Below are 20,034 nucleotides of genomic sequence, written 5' to 3' on the forward strand. Positions count from 1 at the left end.
GGTGGCTTAAGGAGGGGAGTGCCCAGGAGGTTTCCCTCCTTGTCTTTCTGCCCCTTGAGTCTCTGGTGGTCTTTCTGCTGTTGGCCAGGCTGAGGAGGAGGGCCAGTGTCCACCGTGGGTTTCAGGAGGGGCTGTGTCAGTCCTGGCATGTGGGACAGAGCCTTGTCCTTGTGCTGTCCCCACAGGCCCTGCTGGTGGCAGGTGTTGCGTCTGGAGGGAGAGTTTTGGCTGGAGCGCCCAGCAAAGACGGGGGTCTTGGAGTATGTTCTGGAGAAAGGGCACTCAGGATCTTCGTCCGAGTCAGGAGACAGTTCTCGCAGCCAAGCCCAGTCAGAATCTGCCAAGCTGTCTTCTTCCTGGGTTCCAAAGAGTGGGGACAGGGCCGATGTGATGCTGCTCACAGGGGCCCGGTTTCCTTCCTCCTTGTCGTTCTCCTTGTTGTCTTCCTCCTCCTTGTCGTCTTTCTTCTTGTGGTCATCCTTCTTCTTTTTGCTTGCCTTCTTTGTCTTCTTGCTGGGCTGGTCGTAGTTGAGGTAGGCCTCAAAGGACATGGTTGGCGGCTCCCATGTCTCTTGGTCCGATGGCTGTGGGCTGAGGCCCAGGTGCAGGCTCGGGCCCTCCTGAGAGTCGTGGCAGGGGCCTGGAGTGGGCTGGATCTTCTTGTCTTGTGCAGGCGGTCTGTGCTGCGGCTCACAAGCCTTGAGGTAGGAAGGCTTGGAGATGGTCTGGCCCTGGCTGAGGGCTGAGCCCTCTTGAGTGTGTTCAGAGGAGAGAGGCTGGGGACTGTGGGTCTGGGAGCAGCCCCTGTGCCTCTTGTGTGTGTGCACAAGAGGGCTGAGCTCTGGGTTGCTGCAGGCTTGTCCCTCTGGGGCTTGTGTGTGTGGCTGAGGGTCCCGCTGTGCAGTTGCCTCCCGGGGGCGCTTTGGGGCCTGCCTCCTGGGGGACGATGGCCTGTGCTGAGCCTCCTGGATTGCCTGCAGCTCCATGCAGACCTTCCAGTATTCGGCCAAGTCTCTGGCCATGCTGCCCAGCTGCTCATACTTGCGTAGGCGCCTCACGCTTCTGCGCAGCCCCGTCTGCCTCAGCATGTCTGGCGACAGGGACAACATCAGCAGTCTCCCCAGCCTCCTCAAGATCTTCTTGGGGTGTGGCATGCGGTCTAGCTCTGCCTGCAGCTGCTGGGCCTTGGTCAACACTGACGTGTCCAGCTCCATTCTCCCTGGGCTCATGCCTCCAGCTGGCTCCATGAGATTCTCAGAGAATCTCTGGGGAACCCACCTGGTCCTGAACAGTGTCTTCTGGGCTGTTCCAGGAGCCGGTCTTCTAGGAGAAGATCTGATCCTTTCCACAAATCTCGTCTCCAGTCCTGGATCCACGCTAAGTTGGCGGGATGGCTGGCTGGCTGGCTGGCTGGCCTGCTGGCTGGCCTGCTGGCTGGCTGGCTGGCTGGCCGGCCGGCTGGCTCGCTGGCTGGCTGGCTGCTCGTGGGTCTTGCTCCACTCTGCAGTCTGAAAGGATTTTCCCAGCACAGCCTCCTGCTTATAAAGGCTCAGGGGGCTGCTGCCACAAAGCCACACCCACTCCCAAGGAACACTGCCTGAGGCAACCTAACACCTTCCCTGGTCTCTCAAGAGTTCTCACTCTCTGCCTTCAGGCTACCTGTAGAAGCCTAGGATCTTAAAGGGATTAGTGTGAACAGATTATGGTTTGGGCAGGTTCCTGTTGCCTTTGCAAATCTCATCACAACTAAATAGCATCAAGTTCCCCTCCGCCATAGTGAGAGGTTGAAAGCCTTTCCCACTGAGCACTTGATAGATAGATAGGTAGATTATAGTCCGATGGATAGATGGATAGATAGATAGATAGATAGATAGATAGATCGATGTATATTGCCACTGTCTTCTGGCCAGTAGTGTTGGAGTGGAGATGGCTGCTCTTCATCTTATGGGATTTCCTCTGTAGTTGCAGACTTCAGGATATTTTTCTTTATCCATATTTTTTCCCATTCCAAATACAGTGTGTCTTGATGTCTGGGCTAATTCTGTTTGGACCCTCTGAGCTTCTTGATTCTGGTATGTCTTGGATGTTGTCTAGACGAGAGAAGTTCTCAGCAATTAGGTCCTGCTTTCTTTCCCTCCCTCTCTTTCTTCTTCTGGTAAGCCAGAATGCGTCTATGATTTCATCTGGAGTCATCCCACAGGTCTCTGGTGCTGTTTCCAGTATCTCTTCATCTCCTTTGGAGATGTCTTACTGCTTTTTTGCTGTCTGTAAGTGGTCCTGGACCTTGCTGTTTGTGTATTCAGCCACATTTCTTCTATTCTCCTTCCCCTCTACGGTTTTGTGGAGTGCATCTATTTTGTTAGCTAGCGTGTTCTGCTAATCCTTTTTTCATTTGTACAGCTCCTTGTTGGGTTCTTTGCTGGGCTATCGTAGTTTCAGCTCCCGAATCACCTTGAGGAAAAGATTGTTTTTTCCAGAGTCTCATTGGTTCTTTCCGCATTTCAGATGACAACTCTTTCAACCTCTTTACTCAGTCCTGCGATTATTTCCTTAATGAGTGTTTGAATATGGAGCTCATTATTCTGTGTTCCAACCTTTGGGGGTCTCTTAGCTGGACTCTTTCTTCTTCTGGTCGATTTCCCCCGTCTTTCTTCTTGTTGGTTTAACCATTTAGTATAGTCTGTGATGAGGTCCCTCTCTCAGTAATGTTTCAATGACTTATCACTCTTGCATGGATTGACCTGTGTCTAAGGAAGGTAGAGAAATGGTTGCCAGCTGTGGAAATTGAAACGGGTGTTTCAATATTATTTTCATCCCTGAGTTGGAGCTCAGTGGCTTCCAAGCCTCCTTTGTTTTCTTTTCTTCCCTGTAGGCTATAGGAGTGTGAGGGCTTCGAAAATATAAGTAGGCTTCTTCACTGAATCACTTACAGCAGACCAAGAGATAAAGCAGGGTGGGGCAGGGTTAATCCAGAACTCCTGCAAAAAGACACTCCCCGCCCCACCGGTAGGTCACCAATGTCTAGATCTTCTCTTGAGCGTCCGCATGAGTTCTCTGTTTCTGGGTGTCAGCACATGGCCTCCACCCCGCAACCCACTGCCTTCCCCTGCCCCTCCGCTGCTCCAGACTCTGAGGGCAGTAGGATGGAGGACTCACAGTTGCATTTGGTGAGCCTTAGTGGAATCTTCTCCTCCCTTCAGCCGTCTTATTGTTGTTGAAAAAGACTGGAGGTGGTGTGTCCACAGGTATCCTCCCAGACTGTGACCAGCCACTTAATGTCCCCTTTGGCTCCTCTGTCCAAGAGGCATAGGCAGTTATTTGCACTCACCAGTGCTGTGGTGTGTTCCTGAAGTTGTTCAAGTCCTGTTATGCTGCGGTCCCAGGGGGTCATCCACTCCCCTCCCCGTGTTGAACGCCCCTCCCCCCGCCCCAAACATTCCTAGATATCTCTTTCCAGACAATAAATACAGATAAGCAAGAATTGAAATGAAGGACATTGACAAAGGCAGGAGCCCCTGAAAGCACTCCATGTTCAGACAAAGCACAGGTGAAACTTGTCGAGTCCTACAATCATGTAATCAGAGATAGGCAGAGGAAGTCGTGTGCGGAGAAAGGGGGCCCGCAACCGTGTGAAACACTTGTGATGTCAGACATGTAATAGCATTGTTCCATTTCCATGACGACCGCAGAGCCTCGGGAGAGTCCATGCCTTTTAGCTGTGGCGGAAGCCCAAGCAGCCAGGATCTCAAAGGGATGAGTGTGAGCCGATTATGGTTTGACGGGCTTCCTGTTGGGCCTGGAAATGCCATCCCCCCCGAAAGAGCAGGGAAGTTCCCCACCATTTTTCTTGCACTTCTTTCTGTCTAGAAGTCATCTGTGCCTTGTGCAGTCCTCCTGAAGCCAAGATTCTCTATGGCTGTGCTCATTTGAGATGCTGCCCAAGAAAGTGTCCTCAAGACTTTTTCAGAAGTGTTCCCATGATTGGGCCTTGAGGAGTTTTCTGTTTGTCATTGAGTGTTAGCTTTCCTCCACTGTGGTCTGAGCAGATGCTTGGGGGTGATTTCAGGGCTCTTGAATAGGTTGATACTGTCGTTGTGGCCTAAGCCGTGGTCTGCTACCCTTGAGGATGTGATGGGACTCTTGAAAGGATGTGTCTTCCAGTTCTTGCTGTGAAGAACTCTGAGAATGTCCATGAGTTCTCCTCTGTTGACCTCTTCAAAGAACTCTCTTGTTTCTTTGTGGATTCTCTGCTTTGGTGATCTAAGTGTGAGAGTGTGGTGTTACAATGTCCTACTCTGAGTGTATACTCTTGATGTATTTTTGTAGTTCTTTGAGTAAGTGCTTAAGATGTATTTAGATGGGCCCTGATTGGGAGCATAGATGTTAATAATTGTTCCAACTTCTGGCTAGAGTGATCCTCTGGTCGTTATGGAATGGCCTTGCCTATCTTGTATGACTTTCTTTAATTGTTGAGGATGTCTGTTTCCTGCCCTTTGATGCAGTCTTTGATTCTGTGTGAAGGTTTGCCACCCTTTGGCTTGGTGTCTGTTGTCGGCCCCTAATTGGGCGCCAACTGCCAGGCTAGTATTTATCATGGGCAGCAGATAGATGGCCAGGGATTCATGGCTGGGCAGGAACACAGTGCCACGCTGGCTTTATTCATCTGCATGTATACTCTCCTGGAAGGAAGTGGTAGGGTGTAAAAGGTAGTAGGTAGGATAAGTGGGCGGAGTGGAAAAGGAGCAGGACCCTTCTGGGGATTAAAATGGTGGAAAACAGGATGTGACTAGGAGAGGGAGCGGAGCCTAAGGAGAGTGCGAACCGGTGGGAATAAACCCTGGAAAACAGGCTGTGACTAGGAGAGGGGGCGGAGCCCAAAGAGAGTGAGAACCAGTGGCATTTAAGCAGTGCACTGCAGGCAGGGCGGGTCTCAGCTAAAACAGTGATTATGTCAATAGACCAATGGAGCAGGGGGGAGCTGAAGTACTGCCCAACTGTCTATATTTGTCCTGTGGGCTTTGGTGGGATTCTTGGCAAGCAGCATATGCTGGCTTGTGTTTTCTGGTGCATCGTCCTCCTCTGGTGATTGGGCACTTAGTTCATATGTCTCACTCTTGTGACATGTTTGAATTTCCCTAGTTTTACAAACTTGCATAGCCCTTACCCCATAAGACACACTCTCTCTCCTCTCTCTCTCTCTCTCTCTCTCTCTCTCTCTCTCGTGCTCTAGTTCACAGCTTAGAATTCAATCTATCTTACCAGGAGAACAGTTTCTTTTAGTAACTATACTACGAATCTTGTATTTTCTGGTCTCATGTATTTGGCATTTATTAATTTTTATGTTTTGAATGCTTAACTCTCATTATTCGATGATGGATGGAGCAATCCAGAGATGGATTTTCTTTGTGGGTGTGAGGATAGGGAAGGCCAGAAAAAGAGAGCTACCTGGAACACGGCTTCAGCAATTGGAAATGATTCGCCCTGCAAGTGGCCGCAAGCCATGTCTTTCAGCATTCTAACGTGGGCACTCACCCTGGTGGAGCAGCACTCAGCCCCTTAGGAAGCAATGTTTCTTCCCCTAGAGCAGTGCTCAGTTCTTTCAAAGGGTTCTGCTGGACATGAAAGTTGGGACTTTGGAATCTCAGGCCTGAGAGTCTCTTTGAAGAACCATACTGCTATCTTTCTCCACTCCAGATATCTTGGTTAGCAAGGGAGAGAAGACTAGACCATCCCTTCTGAACACATGAGCCCATTGATGAACCTGCCCCCCCTTGAGCCTCAGTTTAGTGTTGTGAGCCTGCCCACAGTTCCAGGTCTAATATTTCCCTCCTGAACCACTTTGGGTGAATTTCACTGATGCCTGTCAGGCGGGTTTCTAATGTCATGTTTTGGCAAATTAGATGAAGTGGTGAATTTTGAGCATGAAGTTCTGAGATGGCCTTAACTTCCCATGTAGTAGAGTGACTCTCATTCTCTCCTTTTCAGTCTTACCTTCTGTCCGTACCTCTATGTCTGTCTGTCAGCCTGTCAGCCTGTCAGTCTCTGTTACTCAAGTATTTTGTAGACAGCGTAGATGAGATTGGGCATGTGTTGTATGCAGCAGCACACCACAACCTGTAGGTAGATGCATGTGAATAGCTGCAGAGTCTTGGTGGAACACAGGAGTCCAGGGAGCTCCCAGGTGGTCCTGTGAGATGTGCTGCCTGTGGTCGTGCTCGACCTGGCCCCTGACTCCTCACCTGACTCTTGCTCTTGTTTGCTGTCTGACCTCCCAACCATTCCTGCCAACTATTATTTTGTCAGAGTTGGTTCTACCTGCAGGCCACTCGTTGGCTCCGGCTGATGATGACAACGGGGATTCCAGCAGCACGCTTGGGTGTGTTAGGGTAGTAATTTATTTCTGTTTATGAGTTCAGGGTGTTTGAGGGTTGCGGGGTGAGCATCGAGTAGGGGACTGGGGTCGGGGGTTGTGGTGGGATAACCAGAACTGAAAGGCATGGAGCCCCAGGTGTCTCTGCGGAGACTGTTAGAAATGCAGAGCTCTCAGGCTCCCGAGCTTCAGGTGGAGTGAGTCTGACAGGATGCCCTGCTTTCGGGGTCTGAGCCAGGCGTCCCAAGTTCTGAGAACAACAGCAGCAAGTGGGTTGATTTTGCAGTGTTGTACCAAAGCTTTCTTAGAAAAATGGAACACCTGAAGGGGTAGTACACAACACAAGATCCTTTGAGCCACAAGTCCGTTCTCCAGATGCCATCTTTGAATGTCCGTGAAACCCAGGGAAGGGGTCGTCGAGGTGCAGCAAGAGAGAGGCTTGTGGCAGCCATCCTCTGAAGTCTCCGCACTTCTCCCAAGTGCCCTGTGCTTTCATGTTGAGCCCGTGACTTGTGCTCCTCAGGCAGGCATGGCCCCCTCTCGTGTTTGCTGAGAAGCCTGTCAGTGGCCCCAGCCCAGCATTTCTCAGGCATGGGCAGCAGTGCAGTTCATGGAGGGCTGAGAGCCGGGAGTCCCCTCCCCCTCCCCCCACCCGTCCCCACCACGGGTGGCCTTGCTGAGTGGCCTGGGTTTGGGTGGCCCTGGCTCCATTCTGCCCTGAGCCAGGTGGGAATTCCTGGGGTCATCTTCTCAGCAGCATTTTCTGGAAATCTCTCCTGGACTTGGCCATCAAGGGGGCAGGTTTTTTGGCTGATGTGTGGGCGGTGTTGACTGGCCTTGGGAGGGCCTGGGTGGTGCTCAGGGTCTTGGATTCTGGCCTGTCCTGCCTGGGGTTTGGTGTCTTCTTGCTCCCCTGGGATTCTGGCTGGGCTTGTCTGCTGCTTGGCTGAGGCCTAGTTGTCCATTTGTGCCCCTGGGACTGGTGGAGGGTGTGGGCAGGCCTGTGAGCAGCAGGGTGTCCAAGAACAGCCTTGGTGGCAGGGCCTTGGGACTGAGCGGGGTGTGGCCCTGGGGCTCTGGCTGCTGGACCTGCTGCGGGGCTCCTGCCTTGGGCCTCCTGAAGCGGCGGTGGCAGCGGCTGGGTCACTGTCTTGTGGGCTGGCTGCTCTGGCTGTCTTGGTGGCTTAAGGAGGGCAGTGCCCAGGAGGTTTCCCTCCTTGTCTTTCTGCCCCTTGAGTCTGTGGTGGTCTTTCTGCTGTTGGCCAGGCTGAGGAGGAGGGCCAGTGTCCACCGTGGGTTTCAGGAGGGGCTGTGTCAGTCCTGGCATGTGGGACAGAGCCTTGTCCTTGTGCTGTCCCCACAGGCCCTGCTGGTGGCAGGTGTTGCGTCTGGAGGGAGAGTTTTGGCTGGAGCGCCCAGCAAAGACGGGGGTCTTGGAGTATGTTCTGGAGAAAGGGCACTCAGGATCTTCGTCCGAGTCAGGAGACAGTTCTCGCAGCCAAGCCCAGTCAGAATCTGCCAAGCTGTCTTCTTCCTGGGTTCCAAAGAGTGGGGACAGGGCCGATGTGATGCTGCTCACAGGGGCCCGGTTTCCTTCCTCCTTGTCGTTCTCCTTGTTGTCTTCCTCCTCCTTGTCGTCTTTCTTCTTGTGGTCATCCTTCTTCTTTTTGCTTGCCTTCTTTGTCTTCTTGCTGGGCTGGTCGTAGTTGAGGTAGGCCTCAAAGGTCATGGTTGGCGGCTCCCATGTCTCTTGGTCCGATGGCTGTGGGCTGAGGCCCAGGTGCAGGCTCGGGCCCTCCTGAGAGTCGTGGCAGGGGCCTGGAGTGGGCTGGATCTTCTTGTCTTGTGCAGGCGGTCTGTGCTGCGGCTCACAAGCCTTGAGGTAGGAAGGCTTGGAGATGGTCTGGCCCTGGCTGAGGGCTGAGCCCTCTTGAGTGTGTTCAGAGGAGAGAGGCTGGGGACTGTGGGTCTGGGAGCAGCCCCTGTGCCTCTTGTGTGTGTGCACAAGAGGGCTGAGCTCTGGGTTGCTGCAGGCTTGTCCCTCTGGGGCTTGTGTGTGTGGCTGAGGGTCCCGCTGTGCAGTTGCCTCCCGGGGGCGCTTTGGGGCCTGCCTCCTGGGGGACGATGGCCTGTGCTGAGCCTCCTGGATTGCCTGCAGCTCCATGCAGACCTTCCAGTATTCGGCCAAGTCTCTGGCCATGCTGCCCAGCTGCTCATACTTGCGTAGGCGCCTCACGCTTCTGCGCAGCCCCGTCTGCCTCAGCATGTCTGGCGACAGGGACAACATCAGCAGTCTCCCCAGCCTCCTCAAGATCTTCTTGGGGTGTGGCATGCGGTCTAGCTCTGCCTGCAGCTGCTGGGCCTTGGTCAACACTGACGTGTCCAGCTCCATTCTCCCTGGGCTCATGCCTCCAGCTGGCTCCATGAGATTCTCAGAGAATCTCTGGGGAACCCACCTGGTCCTGAACAGTGTCTTCTGGGCTGTTCCAGGAGCCGGTCTTCTAGGAGAAGATCTGATCCTTTCCACAAATCTCGTCTCCAGTCCTGGATCCACGCTAAGTTGGCGGGATGGCTGGCTGGCTGGCTGGCTGGCCTGCTGGCTGGCCTGCTGGCTGGCTGGCTGGCTGGCCGGCCGGCTGGCTCGCTGGCTGGCTGGCTGCTCGTGGGTCTTGCTCCACTCTGCAGTCTGAAAGGATTTTCCCAGCACAGCCTCCTGCTTATAAAGGCTCAGGGGGCTGCTGCCACAAAGCCACACCCACTCCCAAGGAACACTGCCTGAGGCAACCTAACACCTTCCCTGGTCTCTCAAGAGTTCTCACTCTCTGCCTTCAGGCTACCTGTAGAAGCCTAGGATCTTAAAGGGATTAGTGTGAACAGATTATGGTTTGGGCAGGTTCCTGTTGCCTTTGCAAATCTCATCACAACTAAATAGCATCAAGTTCCCCTCCGCCATAGTGAGAGGTTGAAAGCCTTTCCCACTGAGCACTTGATAGATAGATAGGTAGATTATAGTCCGATGGATAGATGGATAGATAGATAGATAGATAGATAGATCGATGTATATTGCCACTGTCTTCTGGCCAGTAGTGTTGGAGTGGAGATGGCTGCTCTTCATCTTATGGGATTTCCTCTGTAGTTGCAGACTTCAGGATATTTTTCTTTATCCATATTTTTTCCCATTCCAAATACAGTGTGTCTTGATGTCTGGGCTAATTCTGTTTGGACCCTCTGAGCTTCTTGATTCTGGTATGTCTTGGATGTTGTCTAGACGAGAGAAGTTCTCAGCAATTAGGTCCTGCTTTCTTTCCCTCCCTCTCTTTCTTCTTCTGGTAAGCCAGAATGCGTCTATGATTTCATCTGGAGTCATCCCACAGGTCTCTGGTGCTGTTTCCAGTATCTCTTCATCTCCTTTGGAGATGTCTTACTGCTTTTTTGCTGTCTGTAAGTGGTCCTGGACCTTGCTGTTTGTGTATTCAGCCACATTTCTTCTATTCTCCTTCCCCTCTACGGTTTTGTGGAGTGCATCTATTTTGTTAGCTAGCGTGTTCTGCTAATCCTTTTTTCATTTGTACAGCTCCTTGTTGGGTTCTTTGCTGGGCTATCGTAGTTTCAGCTCCCGAATCACCTTGAGGAAAAGATTGTTTTTTCCAGAGTCTCATTGGTTCTTTCCGCATTTCAGATGACAACTCTTTCAACCTCTTTACTCAGTCCTGCGATTATTTCCTTAATGAGTGTTTGAATATGGAGCTCATTATTCTGTGTTCCAACCTTTGGGGGTCTCTTAGCTGGACTATTTCTTCTTCTGGTCGATTTCCCCCGTCTTTCTTCTTGTTGGTTTAACCATTTAGTATAGTCTGTGATGAGGTCCCTCTCTCAGTAATGTTTCAATGACTTATCACTCTTGCATGGATTGACCTGTGTCTAAGGAAGGTAGAGAAATGGTTGCCAGCTGTGGAAATTGAAACGGGTGTTTCAATATTATTTTCATCCCTGAGTTGGAGCTCAGTGGCTTCCAAGCCTCCTTTGTTTTCTTTTCTTCCCTGTAGGCTATAGGAGTGTGAGGGCTTCGAAAATATAAGTAGGCTTCTTCACTGAATCACTTACAGCAGACCAAGAGATAAAGCAGGGTGGGGCAGGGTTAATCCAGAACTCCTGCAAAAAGACACTCCCCGCCCCACCGGTAGGTCACCAATGTCTAGATCTTCTCTTGAGCGTCCGCATGAGTTCTCTGTTTCTGGGTGTCAGCACATGGCCTCCACCCCGCAACCCACTGCCTTCCCCTGCCCCTCCGCTGCTCCAGACTCTGAGGGCAGTAGGATGGAGGACTCACAGTTGCATTTGGTGAGCCTTAGTGGAATCTTCTCCTCCCTTCAGCCGTCTTATTGTTGTTGAAAAAGACTGGAGGTGGTGTGTCCACAGGTATCCTCCCAGACTGTGACCAGCCACTTAATGTGCCCTTTGGCTCCTCTGTCCAAGAGGCATAGGCAGTTATTTGCACTCACCAGTGCTGTGGTGTGTTCCTGAAGTTGTTCAAGTCCTGTTATGCTGCGGTCCCAGGGGGTCATCCACTCCCCTCCCCGTGTTGAACGCCCCTCCCCCCGCCCCAAACATTCCTAGATATCTCTTTCCAGACAATAAATACAGATAAGCAAGAATTGAAATGAAGGACATTGACAAAGGCAGGAGCCCCTGAAAGCACTCCATGTTCAGACAAAGCACAGGTGAAACTTGTCGAGTCCTACAATCATGTAATCAGAGATAGGCAGAGGAAGTCGTGTGCGGAGAAAGGGGGCCCGCAACCGTGTGAAACACTTGTGATGTCAGACATGTAATAGCATTGTTCCATTTCCATGACGACCGCAGAGCCTCGGGAGAGTCCATGCCTTTTAGCTGTGGCGGAAGCCCAAGCAGCCAGGATCTCAAAGGGATGAGTGTGAGCCGATTATGGTTTGACGGGCTTCCTGTTGGGCCTGGAAATGCCATCCCCCCCGAAAGAGCAGGGAAGTTCCCCACCATTTTTCTTGCACTTCTTTCTGTCTAGAAGTCATCTGTGCCTTGTGCAGTCCTCCTGAAGCCAAGATTCTCTATGGCTGTGCTCATTTGAGATGCTGCCCAAGAAAGTGTCCTCAAGACTTTTTCAGAAGTGTTCCCATGATTGGGCCTTGAGGAGTTTTCTGTTTGTCATTGAGTGTTAGCTTTCCTCCACTGTGGTCTGAGCAGATGCTTGGGGGTGATTTCAGGGCTCTTGAATATGTTGATACTGTCGTTGTGGCCTAAGCCGTGGTCTGCTACCCTTGAGGATGTGATGGGACTCTTGAAAGGATGTGTCTTCCAGTTCTTGCTGTGAAGAACTCTGAGAATGTCCATGAGTTCTCCTCTGTTGACCTCTTCAAAGAACTCTCTTGTTTCTTTGTGGATTCTCTGCTTTGGTGATCTAAGTGTGAGAGTGTGGTGTTACAATGTCCTACTCTGAGTGTATACTCTTGATGTATTTTTGTAGTTCTTTGAGTAAGTGCTTAAGATGTATTTAGATGGGCCCTGATTGGGAGCATAGATGTTAATAATTGTTCCAACTTCTGGCTAGAGTGATCCTCTGGTCGTTATGGAATGGCCTTGCCTATCTTGTATGACTTTCTTTAATTGTTGAGGATGTCTGTTTCCTGCCCTTTGATGCAGTCTTTGATTCTGTGTGAAGGTTTGCCACCCTTTGGCTTGGTGTCTGTTGTCGGCCCCTAATTGGGCGCCAACTGCCAGGCTAGTATTTATCATGGGCAGCAGATAGATGGCCAGGGATTCATGGCTGGGCAGGAACACAGTGCCACGCTGGCTTTATTCATCTGCATGTATACTCTCCTGGAAGGAAGTGGTAGGGTGTAAAAGGTAGTAGGTAGGATAAGTGGGCGGAGTGGAAAAGGAGCAGGACCCTTCTGGGGATTAAAATGGTGGAAAACAGGATGTGACTAGGAGAGGGAGCGGAGCCTAAGGAGAGTGCGAACCGGTGGGAATAAACCCTGGAAAACAGGCTGTGACTAGGAGAGGGGGCGGAGCCCAAAGAGAGTGAGAACCAGTGGCATTTAAGCAGTGCACTGCAGGCAGGGCGGGTCTCAGCTAAAACAGTGATTATGTCAATAGACCAATGGAGCAGGGGGGAGCTGAAGTACTGCCCAACTGTCTATATTTGTCCTGTGGGCTTTGGTGGGATTCTTGGCAAGCAGCATATGCTGGCTTGTGTTTTCTGGTGCATCGTCCTCCTCTGGTGATTGGGCACTTAGTTCATATGTCTCACTCTTGTGACATGTTTGAATTTCCCTAGTTTTACAAACTTGCATAGCCCTTACCCCATAAGACACACTCTCTCTCCTCTCTCTCTCTCTCTCTCTCTCTCTCGTGCTCTAGTTCACAGCTTAGAATTCAATCTATCTTACCAGGAGAACAGTTTCTTTTAGTAACTATACTACGAATCTTGTATTTTCTGGTCTCATGTATTTGGCATTTATTAATTTTTATGTTTTGAATGCTTAACTCTCATTATTCGATGATGGATGGAGCAATCCAGAGATGGATTTTCTTTGTGGGTGTGAGGATAGGGAAGGCCAGAAAAAGAGAGCTACCTGGAACACGGCTTCAGCAATTGGAAATGATTCGCCCTGCAAGTGGCCGCAAGCCATGTCTTTCAGCATTCTAACGTGGGCACTCACCCTGGTGGAGCAGCACTCAGCCCCTTAGGAAGCAATGTTTCTTCCCCTAGAGCAGTGCTCAGTTCTTTCAAAGGGTTCTGCTGGACATGAAAGTTGGGACTTTGGAATCTCAGGCCTGAGAGTCTCTTTGAAGAACCATACTGCTATCTTTCTCCACTCCAGATATCTTGGTTAGCAAGGGAGAGAAGACTAGACCATCCCTTCTGAACACATGAGCCCATTGATGAACCTGCCCCCCCTTGAGCCTCAGTTTAGTGTTGTGAGCCTGCCCACAGTTCCAGGTCTAATATTTCCCTCCTGAACCACTTTGGGTGAATTTCACTGATGCCTGTCAGGCGGGTTTCTAATGTCATGTTTTGGCAAATTAGATGAAGTGGTGAATTTTGAGCATGAAGTTCTGAGATGGCCTTAACTTCCCATGTAGTAGAGTGACTCTCATTCTCTCCTTTTCAGTCTTACCTTCTGTCCGTACCTCTATGTCTGTCTGTCAGCCTGTCAGCCTGTCAGTCTCTGTTACTCAAGTATTTTGTAGACAGCGTAGATGAGATTGGGCATGTGTTGTATGCAGCAGCACACCACAACCTGTAGGTAGATGCATGTGAATAGCTGCAGAGTCTTGGTGGAACACAGGAGTCCAGGGAGCTCCCAGGTGGTCCTGTGAGATGTGCTGCCTGTGGTCGTGCTCGACCTGGCCCCTGACTCCTCACCTGACTCTTGCTCTTGTTTGCTGTCTGACCTCCCAACCATTCCTGCCAACTATTATTTTGTCAGAGTTGGTTCTACCTGCAGGCCACTCGTTGGCTCCGGCTGATGATGACAACGGGGATTCCAGCAGCACGCTTGGGTGTGTTAGGGTAGTAATTTATTTCTGTTTATGAGTTCAGGGTGTTTGAGGGTTGCGGGGTGAGCATCGAGTAGGGGACTGGGGTCGGGGGTTGTGGTGGGATAACCAGAACTGAAAGGCATGGAGCCCCAGGTGTCTCTGCGGAGACTGTTAGAAATGCAGAGCTCTCAGGCTCCCGAGCTTCAGGTGGAGTGAGTCTGACAGGATGCCCTGCTTTCGGGGTCTGAGCCAGGCGTCCCAAGTTCTGAGAACAACAGCAGCAAGTGGGTTGATTTTGCAGTGTTGTACCAAAGCTTTCTTAGAAAAATGGAACACCTGAAGGGGTAGTACACAACACAAGATCCTTTGAGCCACAAGTCCGTTCTCCAGATGCCATCTTTGAATGTCCGTGAAACCCAGGGAAGGGGTCGTCGAGGTGCAGCAAGAGAGAGGCTTGTGGCAGCCATCCTCTGAAGTCTCCGCACTTCTCCCAAGTGCCCTGTGCTTTCATGTTGAGCCCGTGACTTGTGCTCCTCAGGCAGGCATGGCCCCCTCTCGTGTTTGCTGAGAAGCCTGTCAGTGGCCCCAGCCCAGCATTTCTCAGGCATGGGCAGCAGTGCAGTTCATGGAGGGCTGAGAGCCGGGAGTCCCCTCCCCCTCCCCCCACCCGTCCCCACCACGGGTGGCCTTGCTGAGTGGCCTGGGTTTGGGTGGCCCTGGCTCCATTCTGCCCTGAGCCAGGTGGGAATTCCTGGGGTCATCTTCTCAGCAGCATTTTCTGGAAATCTCTCCTGGACTTGGCCATCAAGGGGGCAGGTTTTTTGGCTGATGTGTGGGCGGTGTTGACTGGCCTTGGGAGGGCCTGGGTGGTGCTCAGGGTCTTGGATTCTGGCCTGTCCTGCCTGGGGTTTGGTGTCTTCTTGCTCCCCTGGGAGTCTGGCTGGGCTTGTCTGCTGCTTGGCTGAGGCCTAGTTGTCCCTTTGTGCCCCTGGGACTGGTGGAGGGTGTGGGCAGGCCTGTGAGCAGCAGGGTGTCCAAGAACAGCCTTGGTGGCAGGGCCTTGGGACTGAGCGGGGTGTGGCCCTGGGGCTCTGGCTGCTGGACCTGCTGCGGGGCTCCTGCCTTGGGCCTCCTGAAGCGGCGGTGGCAGCTGCTGGGTCACTGTCTTGTGGGCCGGCTGCTCTGGCTGTCTTGGTGGCTTAAGGAGGGCAGTGCCCAGGAGGTTTCCCTCCTTGTCTTTCTGCCCCTTGAGTCTGTGGTGGTCTTTCTGCTGTTGGCCAGGCTGAGGAGGAGGGCCAGTGTCCACCGTGGGTTTCAGGAGGGGCTGTGTCAGTCCTGGCATGTGGGACAGAGCCTTGTCCTTGCGCTGTCCCCACAGGCCCTGCTGGTGGCAGGTGTTGCGTCTGGAGGGAGAGTTTTGGCTGGAGCGCCCAGCAAAGACGGGGGTCTTGGAGTATGTTCTGGAGAAAGGGCACTCAGGATCTTCGTCCGAGTCAGGAGACAGTTCTCGCAGCCAAGCCCAGTCAGAATCTGCCAAGCTGTCTTCTTCCTGGTTTCCAAAGAGTGGGGACAGGGCCGATGTGATGCTGCTCACAGGAGCCCGGTTTCCTTCCTCCTTGTCGTTCTCCTTGTTGTCTTCCTCCTCCTTGTCGTCTTTCTTCTTGTGGTCATCCTTCTTCTTTTTGCTTGCCTTCTTTGTCTTCTTGCTGGGCTGGTCGTAGTTGAGGTAGGCCTCAAAGGACATGGTTGGCGGCTCCCATGTCTCTTGGTCCGATGGCTGTGGGCTGAGGCCCAGGTGCAGGCTCGGGCCCTCCTGAGAGTCGTGGCAGGGGCCTGGAGTGGGCTGGATCTTCTTGTCTTGTGCAGGCGGTCTGTGCTGCGGCTCACAAGCCTTGAGGTAGGAAGGCTTGGAGATGGTCTGGCCCTGGCTGAGGGCTGAGCCCTCTTGAGTGTGTTCAGAGGAGAGAGGCTGGGGACTGTGGGTCTGGGAGCAGCCCCTGTGCCTCTTGTGTGTGTGCACAAGAGGGCTGAGCTCTGGGTTGCTGCAGGCTTGTCCCTCTGGGGCTTGTGTGTGTGGCTGAGGGTCCCGCTGTGCAGTTGCCTCCCGGGGGCGCTTTGGGGCCTGCCTCCTGGGGGACGATGGCCTGTGCTGAGCCTCCTGGATTGCCTGCAGCTCCATGCAGACCTTCCAGTATTCGGCCAAGTCTCTGGCCATGCTGCCCAGCTGCTCATACTTGCGTAGGCGCCTCACGCTTCTGCGCAGCCCCGTCTGCCTCAGCATGTCTGGCGACAGGGACAACATCAGCAGTCTCCCCAGCCTCCTCAAGATCTTCTTGGGGTGTGGCATGCGGTCTAGCTCTGCCTGCAGCTGCTGGGCCTTGGTCAACACTGACGTGTCCAGCTCCATTCTCCCTGGGCTCATGCCTCCAGCTGGCTCCATGAGATTCTCAGAGAATCTCTGGGGAACCCACCTGGTCCTGAACAGTGTCTTCTGGGCTGTTCCAGGAGCCGGTCTTCTAGGAGAAGATCTGATCCTTTCCACAAATCTCGTCTCCAGTCCTGGATCCACGCAAAGTTGGCGGGATGGCTGGCTGGCTGGCTGGCCTGCTGGCTGGCTGGCTGGCTGGCCGGCCGGCTGGCTCGCTGGCTGGCTGGCTGCTCGTGGGTCTTGCTCCACTCTGCAGTCTGAAAGGATTTTCCCAGCACAGCCTCCTGCTTATAAAGGCTCAGGGGGCTGCTGCCACAAAGCCACACCCACTCCCAAGGAACACTGCCTGAGGCAACCTAACACCTTCCCTGGTCTCTCAAGAGTTCTCACTCTCTGCCTTCAGGCTACCTGTAGAAGCCTAGGATCTTAAAGGGATTAGTGTGAACAGATTATGGTTTGGGCAGGTTCCTGTTGCCTTTGCAAATCTCATCACAACTAAATAGCATCAAGTTCCCCTCCGCCATAGTGAGATAGTGAGAGGGTGAAAGCCTTTCCCACTGAGCACTTGATAGATAGATAGGTAGATTATAGACCGATGGATAGATGGATAGATAGATAGATAGATAGATAGATGTATATTGCCACTGTCTTCTGGCCAGTAGTGTTGGAGTGGAGATGGCTGCTCCTCATCTTATGGGATTTCCTCTGTAGTTGCAGACTTCAGGATATTTTTCTTTATCCATATTTTTTCCCATTCCAAATACAGTGTGTCTTGATGTCTGGGCTAATTCTGTTTGGACCCTCTGAGCTTCTTGATTCTGGTATGTCTTGGATGTTGTCTAGACGAGAGAAGTTCTCAGCAATTAGGTCCTGCTTTCTTTCCCTCCCTCTCTTTCTTCTTCTGGTAAGCCAGAATGCGTCTATGATTTCATCTGGAGTCATCCCACAGGTCTCTGGTGCTGTTTCCAGTATCTCTTCATCTCCTTTGGAGATGTCTTACTGCTTTTTTGCTGTCTGTAAGTGGTCCTGGACCTTGCTGTTTGTGTATTCAGCCACATTTCTTCTATTCTCCTTCCCCTCTACGGTTTTGTGGAGTGCATCTATTTTGTTAGCTAGCGTGTTCTGCTAATCCTTTTTTCATTTGTACAGCTCCTTGTTGGGTTCTTTGCTGGGCTATCGTAGTTTCAGCTTCCGAATCACCTTGAGGAAAAGATTGTTTTTTCCAGAGTCTCATTGGTTCTTTCCGCATTTCAGATGACAACTCTTTCAACCTCTTTACTCAGTCCTGCGATTATTTCCTTAATGAGTGTTTGAATATGGAGCTCATTATTCTGTGTTCCAACCTTTGGGGGTCTCTTAGCTGGACTCTTTCTTCTTCTGGTCGATTTCCCCCGTCTTTCTTCTTGTTGGTTTAACCATTTAGTATAGTCTGTGATGAGGTCCCTCTCTCAGTAATGTTTCAATGACTTATCACTCTTGCATGGATTGACCTGTGTCTAAGGAAGGTAGAGAAATGGTTGCCAGCTGTGGAAATTGAAACGGGTGTTTCAATATTATTTTCATCCCTGAGTTGGAGCTCAGTGGCTTCCAAGCCTCCTTTGTTTTCTTTTCTTCCCTGTAGGCTATAGGAGTGTGAGGGCTTCGAAAATATAAGTAGGCTTCTTCACTGAATCACTTACAGCAGACCAAGAGATAAAGCAGGGTGGGGCAGGGTTAATCCAGAACTCCTGCAAAAAGACACTCCCCGCCCCACCGGTAGGTCACCAATGTCTAGATCTTCTCTTGAGCGTCCGCATGAGTTCTCTGTTTCTGGGTGTCAGCACATGGCCTCCACCCCGCAACCCACTGCCTTCCCCTGCCCCTCCGCTGCTCCAGACTCTGAGGGCAGTAGGATGGAGGACTCACAGTTGCATTTGGTGAGCCTTAGTGGAATCTTCTCCTCCCTTCAGCCGTCTTATTGTTGTTGAAAAAGACTGGAGGTGGTGTGTCCACAGGTATCCTCCCAGACTGTGACCAGCCACTTAATGTGCCCTTTGGCTCCTCTGTCCAAGAGGCATAGGCAGTTATTTGCACTCACCAGTGCTGTGGTGTGTTCCTGAAGTTGTTCAAGTCCTGTTATGCTGCGGTCCCAGGGGGTCATCCACTCCCCTCCCCGTGTTGAACGCCCCTCCCCCCGCCCCAAACATTCCTAGATATCTCTTTCCAGACAATAAATACAGATAAGCAAGAATTGAAATGAAGGACATTGACAAAGGCAGGAGCCCCTGAAAGCACTCCATGTTCAGACAAAGCACAGGTGAAACTTGTCGAGTCCTACAATCATGTAATCAGAGATAGGCAGAGGAAGTCGTGTGCGGAGAAAGGGGGCCCGCAACCGTGTGAAACACTTGTGATGTCAGACATGTAATAGCATTGTTCCATTTCCATGACGACCGCAGAGCCTCGGGAGAGTCCATGCCTTTTAGCTGTGGCGGAAGCCCAAGCAGCCAGGATCTCAAAGGGATGAGTGTGAGCCGATTATGGTTTGACGGGCTTCCTGTTGGGCCTGGAAATGCCATCCCCCCCGAAAGAGCAGGGAAGTTCCCCACCATTTTTCTTGCACTTCTTTCTGTCTAGAAGTCATCTGTGCCTTGTGCAGTCCTCCTGAAGCCAAGATTCTCTATGGCTGTGCTCATTTGAGATGCTGCCCAAGAAAGTGTCCTCAAGACTTTTTCAGAAGTGTTCCCATGATTGGGCCTTGAGGAGTTTTCTGTTTGTCATTGAGTGTTAGCTTTCCTCCACTGTGGTCTGAGCAGATGCTTGGGGGTGATTTCAGGGCTCTTGAATAGGTTGATACTGTCGTTGTGGCCTAAGCCGTGGTCTGCTACCCTTGAGGATGTGATGGGACTCTTGAAAGGATGTGTCTTCCAGTTCTTGCTGTGAAGAACTCTGAGAATGTCCATGAGTTCTCCTCTGTTGACCTCTTCAAAGAACTCTCTTGTTTCTTTGTGGATTCTCTGCTTTGGTGATCTAAGTGTGAGAGTGTGGTGTTACAATGTCCTACTCTGAGTGTATACTCTTGATGTATTTTTGTAGTTCTTTGAGTAAGTGCTTAAGATGTATTTAGATGGGCCCTGATTGGGAGCATAGATGTTAATAATTGTTCCAACTTCTGGCTAGAGTGATCCTCTGGTCGTTATGGAATGGCCTTGCCTATCTTGTATGACTTTCTTTAATTGTTGAGGATGTCTGTTTCCTGCCCTTTGATGCAGTCTTTGATTCTGTGTGAAGGTTTGCCACCCTTTGGCTTGGTGTCTGTTGTCGGCCCCTAATTGGGCGCCAACTGCCAGGCTAGTATTTATCATGGGCAGCAGATAGATGGCCAGGGATTCATGGCTGGGCAGGAACACAGTGCCACGCTGGCTTTATTCATCTGCATGTATACTCTCCTGGAAGGAAGTGGTAGGGTGTAAAAGGTAGTAGGTAGGATAAGTGGGCGGAGTGGAAAAGGAGCAGGACCCTTCTGGGGATTAAAATGGTGGAAAACAGGATGTGACTAGGAGAGGGAGCGGAGCCTAAGGAGAGTGCGAACCGGTGGGAATAAACCCTGGAAAACAGGCTGTGACTAGGAGAGGGGGCGGAGCCCAAAGAGAGTGAGAACCAGTGGCATTTAAGCAGTGCACTGCAGGCAGGGCGGGTCTCAGCTAAAACAGTGATTATGTCAATAGACCAATGG

This window comes from Erinaceus europaeus, chromosome 15, assembly GCF_950295315.1.
Source record: "Erinaceus europaeus chromosome 15, mEriEur2.1, whole genome shotgun sequence".
Classification (NCBI taxonomy): domain Eukaryota; kingdom Metazoa; phylum Chordata; class Mammalia; order Eulipotyphla; family Erinaceidae; genus Erinaceus; species Erinaceus europaeus.